Here is a 16,506-nt window from a genome sequence, read left to right on the forward strand (position 1 = left end):
CCACGAAGACACAGACTACAGGGTCCAACTCTGGGCCTGACACCAGCAAGCACCGAGTGAAGCTGTAAATAGCAGTCCTCCCCAAATCCACAGTGTCACAGTTAATGCCACCAGTGGATAAACTATGCCTCTCGTGCCTCACAGGACGTCAGCGGGGGTGAGAGCCCCAGAGAGCTTCAGTTCAACAAACTGAGCACCTACGATGTGAGTCACTGGGCTAAAAGTGGCAGAGTAAGACAGACAATAACAAGTGTTGGTGAGGATGCAAAGAGATTGGAACCCTCAAACACTGCTCGTGGGAATGTAAAATAGTGCAGCTGCTATAGAAAAGTGTGGCAGTTCTTCAAAGGGTTAAACAAAGAGTTACCATAAAGCCCAGAAATTCCAGTCCAGGAATATACTCAAGAGAATTGAAAACATATGTCCACACAAATATTTGTGCACAAATGTTCACAGCAGCATTCTTCGTAATACCGAAAGGTGGAAACAATCCAAATGTCCATCAACTAGTTAATCGGTAAACAAAATGTGGTAAATCCATATGATGGAATATTATTAAGCCGTGAAAAAGAGGGAAGTACTGACACATGCCATTTCGTGGATCAACCTTAGAAACATTATACTAAATGAAAGAAGCCAAGCCCAAAGACCACATATTGTAGAATTCCATTTATATGAAATGTCCAGAATAGGTAAATCCATAGAGACAGAAAGTAGATCTGTGGTTGCCAAGGGTTGGGGGAGGGGAAGATGGACAGTGACTGCTAACAAGGACAGGGTTTCTTTTGGGGGTGACAAAAACGTTCTGGAATTAAAAAGTGGTGATGGTTATACAAATTTGTGAATATACTAAAAACCACTAAGTTGTACACTTTAAAAGGGTGAATTTTATGGTGTGTGAGTTATATCTCTATTTTAAGAAAAGTGACAGAGTATGCAAAGCTTTAGAAGGCAGAGACTGAGGGTGGTGATGGGGAGAGCAGGGCAGCAGTCATAATAATGGCTGACAGTTATCAAGTGACGGCTATGGGACAGGTACTAGGCTAAATATTTGACATAAATGGTCCTATTCAATCCTTACAACAACTCTATGAGACAGGTTCTGTTATTGCTCCCACTTTGTAGATGAAGAAATTGAGGCCCTACAGAGCTTCGGTCACCTATCAAAGGCACACCTGGAAAGTGGCTGAATCAAGGCCCGTCTAACCACAGAGCTGTGTGCAGTGGAATACTGCCTCATGCACAGGGCCATCCAGAGGACAGAATTAAGTCCCGGAATAAAGGTAGAAGGTGCTATGAGAAGCCAAAAAAAGCCTTCACAGCTCCCTGGGGATTCAGGGCATTTGAAAAGGATTTTGAAAGGTGGACAGAACTTTGATAAGCAAGGTAGAGAAGAGCAAGTTTCAGGCAGGTGGAAAAAACCTGAGCAAATATGTAGAGGTGGGAAAAGTTGCGTGTATTTAAGGAACTCTGTCTGACATTATTTGTGACGCCCCCCAATACCCATGCCCCCTTCTTCCTCGCTAACAGAACCCCCAGGTGATGGGTCGTGATTAGTCTAAGCCCATCGGACCACCTTGTCTCCTGCTCTCCCAGCCTCCCTTGCACCCAAGGGCACACATGGGCTCCAGTTTTGGCCAAGAGGACCTAAAAAGGAAGTCAGTTGTGGGGACTTCTGGAAAAAGTTTTGCTTTCCTGATTAAAGGAAACGCATGAGGTTGGTACTATCTGGGCTCTTCTTCCTTTCTCTCGGCCTTGAATGTAGATGCATTTTCTGGAGCTGCAGCCACTATCTTGGGATCATGAGGTGACAAGTATGAGAATGCAAACCCGTGCACTAAGGTTGGTGGGGCAGGAAGACAGAAAGAGCATGGGTCCCCGAGGCTATCACTGACTTGCTGAACCAACACCATCCTCCAGGCTTCTTCTTGTGCAAGAAAAATCAATCCCTGTTGTTTAAGCAACTGTTCTGTTAACTCTCTTGAGAATATCCTGAACCTCCAATCTTTCAGTTTAGGAAGTATGGACCCCACCCCGAGATCCAGGGATGGGCCCCATTTGGCTTTAACCAGTCAACATATCCAATCTCCTTGGCCACAGTGGTTCATTCAGGGATGTGAGAGCAACCAATGGGATGTAAGAAGTCATTAGCCAGGACTTCTGGAAGGAGAGTCTTTATTCTTCTTTGTACGGAGCTGCTGGTAGACCCTCTCTCATCTCCCTCTAGACTTGACCGGAAGCACACAGCTCCACAGAGCTCTGTGGAAGCTGCACTGACAGCCCTATTGGGTTCTTCCATAAAGAATCAAGAAATCAAGAGTCTTCATGATGAGATTAGTGGCCTTATAAGAAGAGATACCCTGCTCCGAGCAGGTGGCAGTGGCAGCAGCTCGTGGTGCCATGGCCAAGACTAAGCCTCGAGGCCTTCACAGCAAGAAGGAAGAGCTGCTGAAACAGCTGGATGAACTGAAGGTGGAGCTGTCCCAGCTGCATGTCACCAAAGTGACTGGTGGTGTGGTATCCAAGCTGTCCAAGAGTAGAGATGCTCGCAAATCCATCACCCGTGTTCTCACTGTCATTAAACAGATGCAGAAAGAGAACCTCAGGAAATTCTACAAGGGCAAGAGGTGCAAGCCCCTGGATCTGCGGCCCAAGAACACACGTGCCACATGCCGCTGGCTCAATAAGTACAAAGAGAACCTGAAGACCAAGACGCAGCAGCTGAAGGAGCAGCTGTACCCACTGTAGGAAAACATGGTCAAGGCCTGAGCGTTGTGAACTTAATAAAACACAAACTAACTGGCTGGAAAAAGAGACACCAAAGAGCTTGCTTCTCTCTCTCTCCACCTGCACACACCGAGAAAAGGCTGCGTGAGGACACAGTGAGAAGGCAGCCGTCTGCAAGCCAGGAAGAGCTCCCACCAGAAACTGAATCAGCCAGCGCTTTGATCTTGGACTTGCCAGCTTCCAGAACTGTGAGAAATAAATGTGTATTGTTCAAGCCACCCAAGTCTATGGTATTTTGTTATAGTAGCCCGAGCGAAGACAATTGGTAAAAGCGTTTTTGGTTGGAAATGACAGAAATCTAACTACAATTGATTTGAGCAAAAAAAGGGAATGTTTTGGCCTATTAAGTGGGAAAGTTCAGGGCTAGCTAAGGCTTTAAGTCATGACTGGCTCCGAGGGCTCAAGCTCTGCCATCAGGACAAACGCTCCCTTCTCTCCTCCGCACACCCTCTCTCTCTATTGCTTGGCTCAGTTTTCCTCTCCGTCGGCTTCCTTCTCAAGAGATGTCCTCCTATGTGGTAGCAAAGATGGCCAGAAGCAGCTGTGTGAACTTACATTCTCCTCATGGGCAGCAGCTGCAGGAATTAGCCAGGACTTCTGTCCTGTCATCTCATACATCCTTGCCACTTTTCCCCCTAACATCTGTTTCAAACCCCGAAAAAGCCTCTGATTAGTCCTGTGTGTGTTACATACCTTCCCACCCAACCAAGCATGAGAACCAGAGAAATGGGACACTCTTATTGGTTAGTATAGATCACACGTTCATCCTAGCGGGGCCATTTCATTGGCAGCCCACTGTGTGTGTGTGTTTTAGTTCCTGAATGAAAAAGAGAATTTATATTACCTCAAGTAGAGAGAAGGATGATACGCAGACAAAAACAACAGCTATCCCAACAGGGTCTCAATAGTTAGAGAGGGTGGCGTGCAAAATGGAACAGGCAAAGGAGCAGATGGGAAATGATGAGGATCCAGGCTGCCCCAGGGAGAGAAGTCTAAGGTGTCTTGCCCTACATACTGATCGATATCATCTTCCGGGAAGCATAGGACATCCTGACTTAATCCGATCTGATTCTCATCTAAAGTTATAGGACCACCCAATAACCAGACCCCACCTACACTGCTACCATTTTAATGATTTTTTTCATGATCTTTCCTCTGTCTTGTAAAGAAATAACTCACATATCTATGCCTTATAAATTTAGCTCTAACCCTCAACACATTGCAGCTCTTCCTGCCCAGGGGTCCTGTCCCCATGCAGCAGCTGTTTACTGCCCATGACTCCTGTCCCCATGCTATTCCATACTATTCTCTAAATAAAAGAGCACTACTGCCAGACCTTGAGAGTCCAAGAAATCTTTCTCCCGACTCCTTGACTCACCAAGCCCGCATCAGGAAGGATCAAGGAAGATTTAGAGGACAGCAAGGAAGCCAGTCAATTGCTGTTGGTGATTTTGCACAGGAAAAAAATCTTAAACCTCGAATCTAATGAAAACTCTAGACTCTCCTCCACCCCAAGTGCACATTTGCATATGCACATAAAATACTGCAAATAAGCTTGGAGGGTTTCTAACCTCCTCCCCAGATGCCGGAGGAGGAAGAACTCATACTGGAGCAATATCTAGATATGGAATCTAGATATCTGACAGCAAAGTCAGACATAAGGCCCCAGACAGTTGTGGCCAAGTGAGCAGGCACGTTGCCCTCCGTCAGAGCAAAAGCAGGCAGGGTTTCTGCCCTCGTGGAGCTTCCAGCTCCAGTGGGGAGTGAAATGTTAATCAGATAATGTAAAATTACAAGATGTGAGAGAGCGTAGCCGGGGGAGAGGGATAGAGCTGTTCAGGCAGGTCAGAGAACGCTTGGCTAAAGACGTGACATGTCACCCACCAAGCTCTGAAAGGATAAGGAGGAGAGGGGGCCTTCCCAGCAGAGGGAATTAGCTATTCAAGAGCCATGTGCTTGTGGGGAGTTTAAGAAAATGCTGATGGATGCTCTGATGTGGATGAACCAAGGGGATGTCTCGGCTGCAAACACACTGTGTTCTCAGGTCCCCCTGGAGTCAATTTTGCAATGTGCAAGAAGAAAGAAATCTGGTTACAATTAGGTGGTTGCAACAGCAGACTGGGGGGATAAACCAGTTCATTGCAAAGGGAAAAACAAGAGAGTTTGGTTCATAGAGGTTCTGCTGTCTTTCCATCCTGGTCTCTCCTGGATCTCACTAGAAAAAAAAAGGCTAAATCCCAAATGCCAGCTCCATTACCATCACTTGACAGAGCTCTAACTTGTCAGACAAATGGAGTTTGAGCACCAACTACCCTGGCGCGACCCCATTGCTTGGCGGTGCCTGGGTCCGCTCCCCTCCCCTGCTGCCTGTCATCTGAGCCAAGCGTGAGTGCACCAGGCTCGCCTGGCCTCCTGCAGACAAGAGCTTTGCTGGGGAGCTTCGTTATTTCTGGTGGCCTCCCCGACTCTCCTTCCTTCTTCAGGAAATGGAGTTAAGAGGAAGAAATCAGGAATTAAGAAAACATATTTCTGGAGGAAATGGGGAAGGGAACCTTACCTGCCACTGCCCATAAATAAATTTAGATAAAGCTGGGGGGCCGGCCCGGTGGTGCAGTGGTTAAGTTCGCACGTTACACTTCTCAGTGGCCTGGGGTTCGCCAGTTCGGATCCCGGGTGCGGACATGGCACTATTTGGCAAGCCATGCTGTGGTAGGTGTCCCACATATAAGGTAGAGGAAGATAGGCATGGATGTTAGCTCAGGGTCAGTCTTCCTCAGCAAAAAGGAGGACTGGCAATAGTTAGCTCAGGGCTGGTCTTCCTCAAAAAAAAAATAAATGAAAAATAGATAAAGCTGGTAAAGCGCTCCCACAAGTCACCAGTTTGCAGCTTTCTGTCCTCATCTCTATCTCCTTGACTGCTCAGTTGACCACGCCCCCTTTTTACTGCTGCCCCTCAAAGCCCTATTTCCCTTCCCGACCCCAAGCCCAATATTTCTACCTGCCCGCATGACGTCTCTACCATCCCAAACGCAATATGATGGAAACCCATTTTTTCATTATCTTCCTACCAATTGCCACTCACACAAACTTGCTGTCCAAAATTCCCCATTTCTCTCCAGGGCATTACATTCCTCACTCACCCCCTACATCTGTTCCATCATAAAGTTCTGCCAAGCCTTATTTTAAATTATTTCAGAGTCATTCTTTCCATCTGATATCTAGACTCAGAGACACCTGGTTTTATACCCCAGCATGGCCACTAACTTACTGTGTGATGTTGGGCAAGTCACTTAACCTCTCTGAGCTTTTTGTGTGTATGAGGAAGATTGACCCTGAGCTAACATCTGTGCCAATCTTCCTCTACTTTATGTGGGATGCTGCCACGGCATGGCTTGACGAGCACTGCTAGGTCTGTACCTGGGATTCGAACTGGCATACTCCAGACCACCAAAGTGGAGTGCGTGAACTTAACCTCTATGCCAATGGGCCAGCCCCACTCTGAGCTTTTTTATCTGCAAAATGGAGGTAAGAATATATTCCTCGCATGGTTGTTGTGAGAATTGAAGCATATATAAAGTGGCACACAATAGATGCCCAGTAAAACATTAATTCTCTTCTCCTCACTCTGTCTTTTCTCTCTCTCTCAATAGCATCCTAGTCTAAACCCTTCTCATCACATTCCTGGGTTATAGCAGTAACTTCCCAGAGGGTCCTCAGTTTTCGCATCCCTTTCTCCAATCCAGTCCATCCCAAACACCAAGACCAGAGAAATCTTCTTAAAATATTGTGTTCCTTTTGTCACTCTTCTGATGCTATAATATCCCTGCCCTATTGCCATCTGGTCAAGTCAAAGCCCATTCTAGCCCTAAGACCTGCAATAATATGGTCTCCCACATCCCAGGATGACTCCACTGTGTCTGTTGACCATGGGAATGGATGTGATTGCCGGAGGGAGACTGCGAGAGGAGAGCTAAGGACAGGACAGAATCTCCGGGACCTTAACCTTTCAGGGCTGGGCAGAGGAAGAGGAGCCAGTGGAGGCACTTGTGGAGGGTCAGCCAGAGAGGTAGGAGGGAAACCACCAGCTCTTGGCATCCTGGATGCCAGTGGAAAACTGGTTTCCAAGACAAACTGATCAAGAGCCTCAAATGCTGCAGAAAGGTCAAACCGAGGCCCGAAAAGGGTGTGTAATGGCTTGAACAGTGTCCTCCAGAAAGATATGTTCAAGTCTTAGCGGCCAACACCTGAGCCGGTGGCCTTATTTGGAAACTGGGTCTTTGCCGATGTAATGAAGTTAAGGATCTCAGGATGAGCTTATCTGAATTTAGAGTGCGTCTTAAATCCAATGACTGGTGACCTGGAGACACCCAGGAGGAGGAAATTTGAGACACAGAGGGCAAGCCACTGAAACTGAGGCAGAGCCTGGAGTGATGCACCAATGAGCCGGAGGACATGAGGACCGCTGCAGCCGCGAAGCCAGGAGAGAGGCATGGAACGGACGCCCCCAGGCACCTCCAGGAGGAACCAGTCCTGCCTACCTACTTGATCTCGGATTTCTGGCCTCCAGAATTGTGAGACAATTAATTTCTCTTAAATTTTTCTTAATTCTTTTTTTTTGTTATGAGCTCCCAAATTTGTGGTTCTTTGTCGTGCAGTCCTAGGAAGGTAACATAGGACGCCTTGGATTTAGAAATAAAGAGGTTGTTGGTTGACCTGGTGGGTTCTGAAGTGGGAGTGATGAGGAGCAAGGCTGCCCCAGGGAGGAGCCCAAGGCATCCCGCCCCACAGACCGATCTGCATCATCCTCCGGGAAGCACAGGACGCCCTGACCTGATCCGACCTGATTTCTTATCTAAAGTTATAGGACCACCCAACAACCAGACACCCCTACACTGCTACCATTTTAATGATTTTTTTCATGATCTTTCCTTTGTCTTGTAAAGAAATAACTCACATATCTATGCCTTATAAATTTAGCTCTAACCCTCAACACATTGCATCTCTTCCTGCCCACGGGCCCTGTCCCCATGCTGCAGCTCTTTACTGACCACAGGTCCTGTCCCCATGCTGCAGCTCTTACTGCCCATGGGTCCTGTCCCCATGCTGCAGCTCTTACTGCCCACGGGTCCTGTCCCCATGCTACTCCATGCTATTCTCTGAAGAAAAGAGCCCTACTGCTTTGGGAGCACTACTACTTGAGAGTCCAAGAAATCTTTCTTTCAACTCCTGGGCTCATGGAGCCCACGTCAGGAGGAACATCTTTCCCAGGAAGCTTTAACACAGAGGGGAGAGGAGTGATGGCAGGAATAAAGCAATGTTGCTTAAAGGAAAGGCCTTTAAAAAACAAAAAAACTGCTAATGAAAAAGGAGCTCCTACCTCGACGAGATTGAAAGGGCAGAATTCACAGATTCCCAGAATTTCAGGGCTGGAAGGACCCTTACACAGGCCTAGTCACAAGCGAGTGGACTGGGAGAACGTCCGTTGAACACATTAATATGCTTTCCTCTTCTGTCCTCCCTTTTCCTGTGACGGCCCTCTTCTGCCAGAGGCATCCATTGGCGCCAGAGAGGATTAGGAATGCAAAGAGGAAGAGGAAGTCGGTGCTCAGCTCTGGATATCCAAAAAAATATTCCCGGATGTGAAGCAGGGGAGCAGCCGTGAAAGTGAGTCTTTGCCGAGAGAGAAAGAATTTCCTAAATAACTTAAACACACTAACATATCAAGAGCCAGGGGGCCGGCCTGGTGGTGCAGCCGTTAAGCACACACATTCTGCTTCTCGGCGGTCCCGGGGTTCACCGGTTCGGATCCTGGGTGCGGACATGGCAAAAGCCATGCTGTGGTGGGCGTCCCACGTATAGAGTAGAGGAAGATGGGCATGGATGTTAGCTCTGGGCCAGTCTTCCTCAGCAAAAAGAGGAGGATTGGCAGATGTTAGCTCAGGGCTAATCTTCCTCAAAAAAAAAAAAAAAAATATCAAGAGCCAGGCCTGGTGGTCTAGATCACCGAGTCTTCTTACGAACCTGGAGTGGAAGGAAATCAGGATACGACGCAAGGGCTGTGGCCGCAGGACAACCGTGAAGGAAGGCAGAGGCAAGGGTCACAGGTGGTTCCCACACATGGTCTTATCTCCTCCTCCAGGCCAAAGCCGGGAGTTGAGGGAGGGGTGAGTGAGGAGGGTGGAGGGGAGGCTGAAGTGTGGGAGCCCTGGCCCTCTTTCCTATTCAGGTCCTCAGGAGGAGGCCCATAGCGGGCTAGACATTGTGTCCACCAAGTCAGAGGAGCGCAAGTGCAACACTGAGGTGGTGGCTCCCCACGGCTGCAGGAGATCCTGAAATTCTCTGGGATCCCACAAGGAGACTTGGAGGGCCTCAGAGTCTTGGGTCAGGAAAAAGAGACCACTGTCTGTGGGGCCCTCATGCTCAGGGATGATTCTGGCACTGGATGTCAGCAGGCAACCCAGAAAGCCCACGGGGCACCCCTCAGCGGACCTGGCCCCCAGCGTCATGGAGCGTGGTAGTGGGAAGGAGAGCAAATTCAAAGGACTGAGCATTTACCCTCCAGAGACTGAGTCATCCAAGAGAGATGATTTAGACTAGAAGATGCTGCAGCCACATGAATTGCCGAATTAGGGTTCCTTCCCACCTCCCCATGGTGGGGCAGGGGCCTATCAGATCAGTCACAGTGATGCAGGGTCGGTGAGCCGAGGAGTCGAAAGAAACATTTCTTAGACTCTCAAGATCTGGCAGTAGTGCTCTTTTATTTAGAGAATAGGATAGCATGGGGACAGGACCCATGGGCAGGCAGAGCTGGTGCGTGGGGACAGGGCCCATGGGCAGTCAGAGCTCCTGCTGCTGCCCCGAGTTGAGGGTTAGGGCTAATTTTATAAGGCATGGGTATGTGAGTCATCTCTTTACCAAGACAAAGGAAAGAACATGGAAAAAAGTTAAAATGGCATCAGTGCAGGTGGGGTCTGGCCATTGAGTGGGCCCACGACTTTTAGATAAGAATCAAATCGGATTAAGTAAAGGCCAGAAGCCACCACCCTAAATCAGTTACATGAGGTTGCCAGACAGTAACCAACTTAAGTTCTGGCCTTCCACATTAAGAGTTTCTAGGGATAAGGTCATCTCTCTTCTTCTTCCTGGTACAGAGAGGGAGGCACCTTTTACAGATAGAGATTTACCTTACAAAGGTAAATGTGTCCAACAAGGGCAAGTTCCATTCCCCAGAGCCTGCTTCTCATCTGCAGTTTTAAAATTAAGCAGCCTAAAAATCCTCATCAACAGGAACCAGAGAAGCAACATTTGTCTTTGCAATTTTCCTTGAGGATTAATCTCTGCTCCTGCTGCCCAGGCCACTGTCACCAGGCAGTGCTCCAAAGCCTGGGGAGCACAGAGCGCCCAGAACAAATTTCTGAGGCTTGCCGGAGGGGGTGGACTTGAGGAAAAGGGTTCCTCGGGGGCCTGGAATGTGGAGACAGAATGTGTGTGTGAGTGGGACAAGATTCTCCTGGGAATGCCTCAGGGATGCTTGCCTCTGGGATAGGATGCAAAACAATCAAATTCAAGGTACAAATCAAGACTGTCATATACCCTGGAGGCCAGGGGAAGTGCCTCACAGGGAAGCCCAAGTACGAGAAAGTGGAAAGGGCTCCCAAGCCAGAGGCTGCAGGCCTGGGCTGTTGAGTCTAACAGCAAAGTCACGTCCTGGGAATCCTTCCCCTCCCTTCACTGAATCCGCCCCAGGGTGCTAGGTGTTCTTACAGCAAACAAACAAAACCCAGAGGCATCGTTTTCACATATTTCTGTTTTGAGACTGGGGTTCAGACAGAGTCAGGATCCACAGCTAGTGTGGACATGAACCTCCACATTCCATGTTTTCCCCACTGTAGCCCACTGTCCGATTAAAGGAGGGGCGTGGGAGTCAGGGAGGAGGGGACGTCAGGTGAAGGGATAGGTGACACTGGTGGGTCAAGTCCTCACAGACCTCTTTGCTTAGAGGGAGACAAAGTTGGCTGCCGTCTCATACATCCAAGAGAAGGGACCGTCCCTCCCCAGCTTGGTTCGCATCTCCAATTTAGCATCTCCAAATTATCTCCCGGTGGGGAGTGGGGAGCATGACCTTGAGACTCAGGCAAAGCCCGGGTCCTATTCTTGCACTGAAGCTTTGAAGCCTCAGATTTCATTCTTATAACAGTGGGGATAAAAATTCCCACCTTACTGAGCGGTTAAAAGAATTGGACGAGGGCGTGTACACTGTGTGCCTGGCATACAGCCTAATGCAGGAACAGGTAAAATTAATTTAATTGAATTCTGCCCGTCCTGCTGCTGCCTCTCCCCCAGCTCTATTCCAATCGGCATTTTCTGGGTTAAATGCCCTGAAGGAAGCAGAGGAAAGTGACTTAGAGCCAGGGACTGCTGTTTGTTTGTGTTTTTTTTTTTGAGGAAGATTAGCCCTGAGCTAACATTTGCTGTCAATCCTCCTCTTTTTGCTGAAGAAGACAGGCCCTGAGCTAACATCTATGCCCATCTTCCTCTATTTTATATGTGGGACGCCTGCCACAGTATGGCTTGATACGCGGTGCGTAGGTCCATGCCTGGGATCTGAACCGGCAAACCCCAGGCCACTGACGTGAAGCGCACAAACTTAACTGCTCTGCCACTGGGCTGACCCCAGGGACTGTTTTAAGAGGCCTGCTCAAGCCACTTCCCCTGACCTTGACTTTCGGCATTCTGAAAAAACAAAAATCTGGAAAACCTCTTCTTGTGAAGGGAACAGAACAATCTCCTTGGGAGCTTGGCCCACCCAGCTCCTCTAGGGAGTATGAGAAAAGACAGTGCAGGTCGGTGGGGTCCATGACATCAGTGTTTTAGGCGAGATACCCAGGTGCCTCTGTCCACCACGGGAATGGGGCTCAGCCAGCTCTCCACCTTGAGAGGACGACTGAGAATCACACCTTGTCTGTGACAGGGTGGTCCCTGTCAGAAACTGCGCACTGACCTCAGTAAAAGAATGCCACACTCTGTCTTTCTTTCTCAAGTGATGTTGAGAAGAGAGGAGCTCCTGCCAGGTAGAGAGAAGACAGAAGAAACCTCCCCCCGCAATCTTGCAGCAGGGGACTCAGGTTGCCATGGCAACGAGCTCCTTCCTAAGTCCACTCATTATGTGGCTTTTGAATGAGATTTCCTCCTGTGTATACATCTAGGAGCTTGATTCCCGGTCCCGCCACCAGGTCACCCTCCAGGCTTTTCCGGGAAACCAGACAGAAGAGTCACTGACCCCTCCCTTCAAGCCCTCATCCCCTGTGGGTGGGGCGGTTGACTGCTCTGACTTCTCTGAGTAGCAATTTGGCAAAATGGAAGCGCATACCCTCTGACCTCCCAGCTCTGGGGGTTTAACCCTGGCATCACAGCATGGTCTGTAACAGCAAAACACTGGCAGCAACTTCCCTGTCCCCTGACGGGAGGCTGGTTAAACATCAGCTGCAGCCACTGTGGAATACGATGAGGCTGGAGGAATAACGAGCTGGATCTGACGTGCCCGTCTGGGAAGATGTATCATCAAGTCCAAAAAGCAAGTTGTTCAAACTCACAGAAACAGGAAATAGAAGGAGAAGATGGGGAGTTGCTGTTTAATAGGTGTAGAGTTTGTTTTGCAAGATGAAAAAGTTCTGCAGATCCGTTGCACAACAATGTGAATATACTTAACACTACTTAACTCTACACTAAAGAATGGTTAAGATGGTCAATTTTACCACAATTTTAAAGAAAAGCAAGTTGCAGGGGCCAGCCCAGTGGTGTAGTGGTTAAGTTCACACACTCTGCTTTGGCAGCTCTGGGTTCACAGGTTCAGATCCCAGGTGTGGACCTAGCGCCACTGTCATATACAAGCCATGCTGTGGTGGAGTCCCACATACAAAATAGCGTAAGATTGGCCCAGATGTTAGCTCAGGGCCAACCTTCCTCAGCAAAAAAAAGAGGAAGATTGACAACACTTGTTAGCTAAGGGCCAATCTTCCTCACCAAAGAAAACAAAGAAAAGCAAGTTGCAGTACAGAATTAGTAATTATAGCATGATCTTATTTGTGTGGTTTTTAAAAGGTTATCCAATTTGGGAAGGAGACAAAATATGCTATCAGTGGTTACTTTTGCAGTTGAAAGGAATCAAGGAAAAAAGGGTGTTCCTTTTATTTTATTCCTGCCTGAAGAGTTTTTAAAAATATATAATTAGCATCTATTATTTTTATAATTTCAACAAGCCTATAAAAACAGGGTGATGATATTACTATGCCTGATCTCCAGAAAGCAGGCATAAATTCAACAGATATTTATTATTAACCTACCGTGTGCAGGCCATTTGCCAAGTACTGCGTACAAAGGAGAGCGACTGAGTGAGGCAGGAGGTCCCTGCTCCCATGGGACTCACACATCTATGGGGAGACAGTCCTGACCATAGCCGCTGTGGCAGAGAGCACTGGCAGGCAAGGGTGTGCTAGTCCCAGGGTGGGCATTTCCTCTCGCACCTCTGAGGAGGTGACATTTAAGTTGAGACCTGAAGGATGAAAAGGAACCAGCCAGGGAAAGAGGAAGAAAGGGCATCGGGCACAGGAGCAGAGATGGCAAAGACCCAGAGAGAAGATCAGTGTGTCCGGAGTGAGGAGCAGGAGGAAGGGCGCTGGAGACAGGCGGTGGCGAGGATGCCGGGCTGTTCCCAGAGCAATGGAAAGCCACCACAGGATTCTAAGCAGGAGAGCGACATGAGCTGATTTATTTATCTTTTTTTTTTTTTAAAAGATCTCTGTGGCAACTGGGGGGGTGACAGGTTGGAGGGGGGCAGAGTGGGAGCAGACAGACAAGATGATGATGTTTTGTTAGCTCCCTGCTGAATGGCTTTGAAGAGGATTTTGGTTTTAGATGCGGCTGCAAAATTGCAGGTAATTACTGAGAGGTTAGAAGAGTGTGCTTTTTAAAAGGCTCTCAAATGCACACAAAACTGGGGACACTTGTGGTCTTCGCGGGGGTGGGAGAGGAGGAGGGTTGCACCAGCTCTTCACACTTGCAGGTGCCTGTGAGTCAGTGGGATCCTATGAAATGCAGATTCCAATTCAGCCAGGCAGGGCGGGAAGGCCTGAGACTCTGCATTTCTGACACGTTCCCAGGTGATGCCAAGCCAGGACCCCACTTGGAATAGCAGGTTAGGGAGGACGTCCATTTTCCAAGTTGCTGTAAGGTTCCAATTTCTTTTTTTAGAAGCATGATTTGCTTTTGTGCTGGAAAACAACAACAATTATAAAGATATTTTTAACGGGCCCTCAAAACAGGCTGCTTGAGACACGAGCAGACAAAACAGAACAGATTACAAGGTGACATCTCTGGCCCAGGCCCCCAGGAGGAGGGTGAGGTCACGGCTCTAGTGCAAAACAAAGAAGAAACGATCTTTAAGTAAACATCAAGCACCATTAGATGTCAAGAACTATGTTAAGTCCTGGGATATCGGAGAGAACGGTCACTGGCAGACAAGCAGGGGAGACAGAGATGTAAGCAGAAGATGTAGCCTAAGCCCACGGTATTAAATGCGTCGATGGAGGTAGGTACCTGGAGCGTGAGAAGGGCCCCCACCCTGGGGGAGGGGAGGGTGGGGCTGCCAGAGGATCAGCCTTCCTGGAGCTCACCTCCCAGGTGGAGCCTGGAAACCGGCTCCAGTGGCTCAGACACCAGAACAAGGTGCTACCTTTGAACGAGTGTCTTCCTTCCCAGTGGCAGCCACCCCCCCACCCCCACCCCCGGCCCCCCAAGATCTTTGCAGATAAGCCTTAGGTCCCTAGAGTTTAAGGGCACAGACTCTGGGGCCAGATTACTTGGGTTCAAATCGTTGCTCTGTTACTCACCTGCTAGGTGACGTTGGGCAAATTACTTAAGCTCTCTGAGCCTCAGTTTCTTCCTCTGCAAAACGGGGATAATAATAACTAAGAGTTTGTAAGGATTAAATGAGTTATTGCATGTAAAGCACTTAAAATGATGACTGACTGTAATAAGGGCTATTATTATCTAATCCTCTTATCTAATCCTCTATTATCTAATCCTCCTAACAACTCTTTGAGCACGGTTGCTATTAAATACCCATTTTGCACATAAAGACACTGAGGATGGCAAACATCGGCACTCAGCTCAGGAAAAGGCGCAGGCTTTTGAATTCTCTGCTCTCTCTCGGCGCTTTCCATCCCAAGGGAGAAGCCCTGGGAGAGAGCAGCACTCCAGATGCGTCTCTGCGTCCTGAATCCCATTCTGGGAGTGCTGCTCTGGTGCCCCAGGCCCAGCCCGGGTATTGGCAACAGCCCTGGTCCATCCTCCCTCTGACTTCAAACAGCTGCCCGCTGCAGGGGCTAGAGGCCAGGGGCTACAGGCCACGCGGGAAGAGTTCACGTGTGTTTGGTCACCAGGCTGAGCACTCCCAGCAGGTCACTCACTCGGCGTCTCCAAGGCAGCTGACCCACAGATCTGAAACTCAGCCCGCAGAGGCCACGTTAAACCGCTCCCTCCGCCTTCCGCACAGCAGCCTCCGCAAGATGAGAGGGGTTTCTCAGACGAGAAAGCAGGCTGCTTCCATCTGTCTTAATCCTGCTGGCTGGATGCAAATTGCTTTCTCACACTGAGGCAAAAGAACGCTGATGTGTGGGAGGAAGTGCCGGGGCGTGCAGCTGAGCCGGCGCGGGAGGGAGGGCGGCTGCAGCAACCGGATGCCCGCGGTGCTGATGCGGGGCAGGGTGCAGCCGCCAACGCTTCTCTTCCCCTCCTCCCCTCCGCCCCTGCTCCAGGTGAAGATATTACAGAGCGTGGGAGCCCGACTTTCTTCTCAGCCTTCGTCTGGGGCAGGAGGGCCTGGGAGAATTTTGATGGACTACAATGTCTCCTGGAGCAACCGGGAAGCAGGCTCCTGGGCCGCGGGGCCAGGCTGAGGAGGGACTCTAGCGGATCCTGCAAGAGGCTCAGGGAGGGGAAGGCCCGTGGATCACGCTGTAGGGAGGGTGAAGAGAGATCAAGTCTGCCTCTGGGTACTCGACTCAAGTTGGTATTTTATTTATGTATGATGGATATATTTATGTCTGTATGTGTTTATTTATACCCACTTCATTATACAAAGAACTGGAGATGGCTTACAAAAATGCACGTGGTGTTGGGGCTGACCCCGTGGCTGAGTGGTTACGTTCGCGCGCTCCGCTGCAGGCGGCCCAGTGTTTCGTCGGTTCGAATCCTGGGCGCGGACATGGCCCTGCTCATCAGACCACGCTGAGGCAGCATCCCACATGCCACAACTAGAAGAACCCACAACGAAGAATACACAACTATGTACTGGGGGGCTTTGGGGAGAAAAAGGAAAAAATAAAAATCTTTAAAAAATGCACGTGGTGTCAAGGTATAAAACAAATAGCTTTGGGAATTGAAGTGAAAGGAAAATAAAGGGAGGGAAAATAATGAAACCAGGAGTAAGATTAGTATCCATAAATGTATAGTAAATAGTCCTGTAGAGTTGCTAACAAGGCCCATAAACTTGGTTCTGAGCACCCTGGTGGCCAAAGCAAAGAGTGAACAACAGTCAAATACATGAACCACCGAGTCCATAAGATGAAGAAAATCAGAACTTCTCAGGAGAAGCACCACCTCAGCCTTGGTACTGAAATGTGGGAGGAATTCCTCCACCCGTCCCCTTAAAGATCCCCC

General features: G+C 48.9%; 2 long non-coding RNA genes and 1 pseudogene across 2 annotated transcripts; 2 read left to right on the top strand and 1 right to left on the bottom strand.

Annotated features, from left to right (window-relative positions):
• Positions 1 to 1,933: 1,933 nt before the first annotated feature.
• Positions 1,934 to 2,957, top strand: LOC138921142 (large ribosomal subunit protein uL29 pseudogene; annotated as a pseudogene).
• A 10,568-nt stretch (positions 2,958 to 13,525) lies between these two features.
• On the bottom strand, positions 13,526 to 15,658 carry LOC106782723 (uncharacterized). The gene is made up of 3 exons (XR_001380003.3): positions 15,255 to 15,658; positions 14,676 to 14,730; positions 13,526 to 14,057 (listed from the first exon to the last, which is right to left on the bottom strand). It is a non-coding gene; the product is annotated as an uncharacterized lncRNA (long non-coding RNA).
• Positions 14,203 to 16,187, top strand: LOC138921225 (uncharacterized). The gene is made up of 2 exons (XR_011433637.1): positions 14,203 to 14,374; positions 15,603 to 16,187. It is a non-coding gene; the product is annotated as an uncharacterized lncRNA (long non-coding RNA).
• Positions 16,188 to 16,506: the final 319 nt, after the last annotated feature.

The sequence above is a fragment of the Equus caballus genome, chromosome 28, assembly GCF_041296265.1.
Source record: "Equus caballus isolate H_3958 breed thoroughbred chromosome 28, TB-T2T, whole genome shotgun sequence".
Taxonomy (NCBI): domain Eukaryota; kingdom Metazoa; phylum Chordata; class Mammalia; order Perissodactyla; family Equidae; genus Equus; species Equus caballus.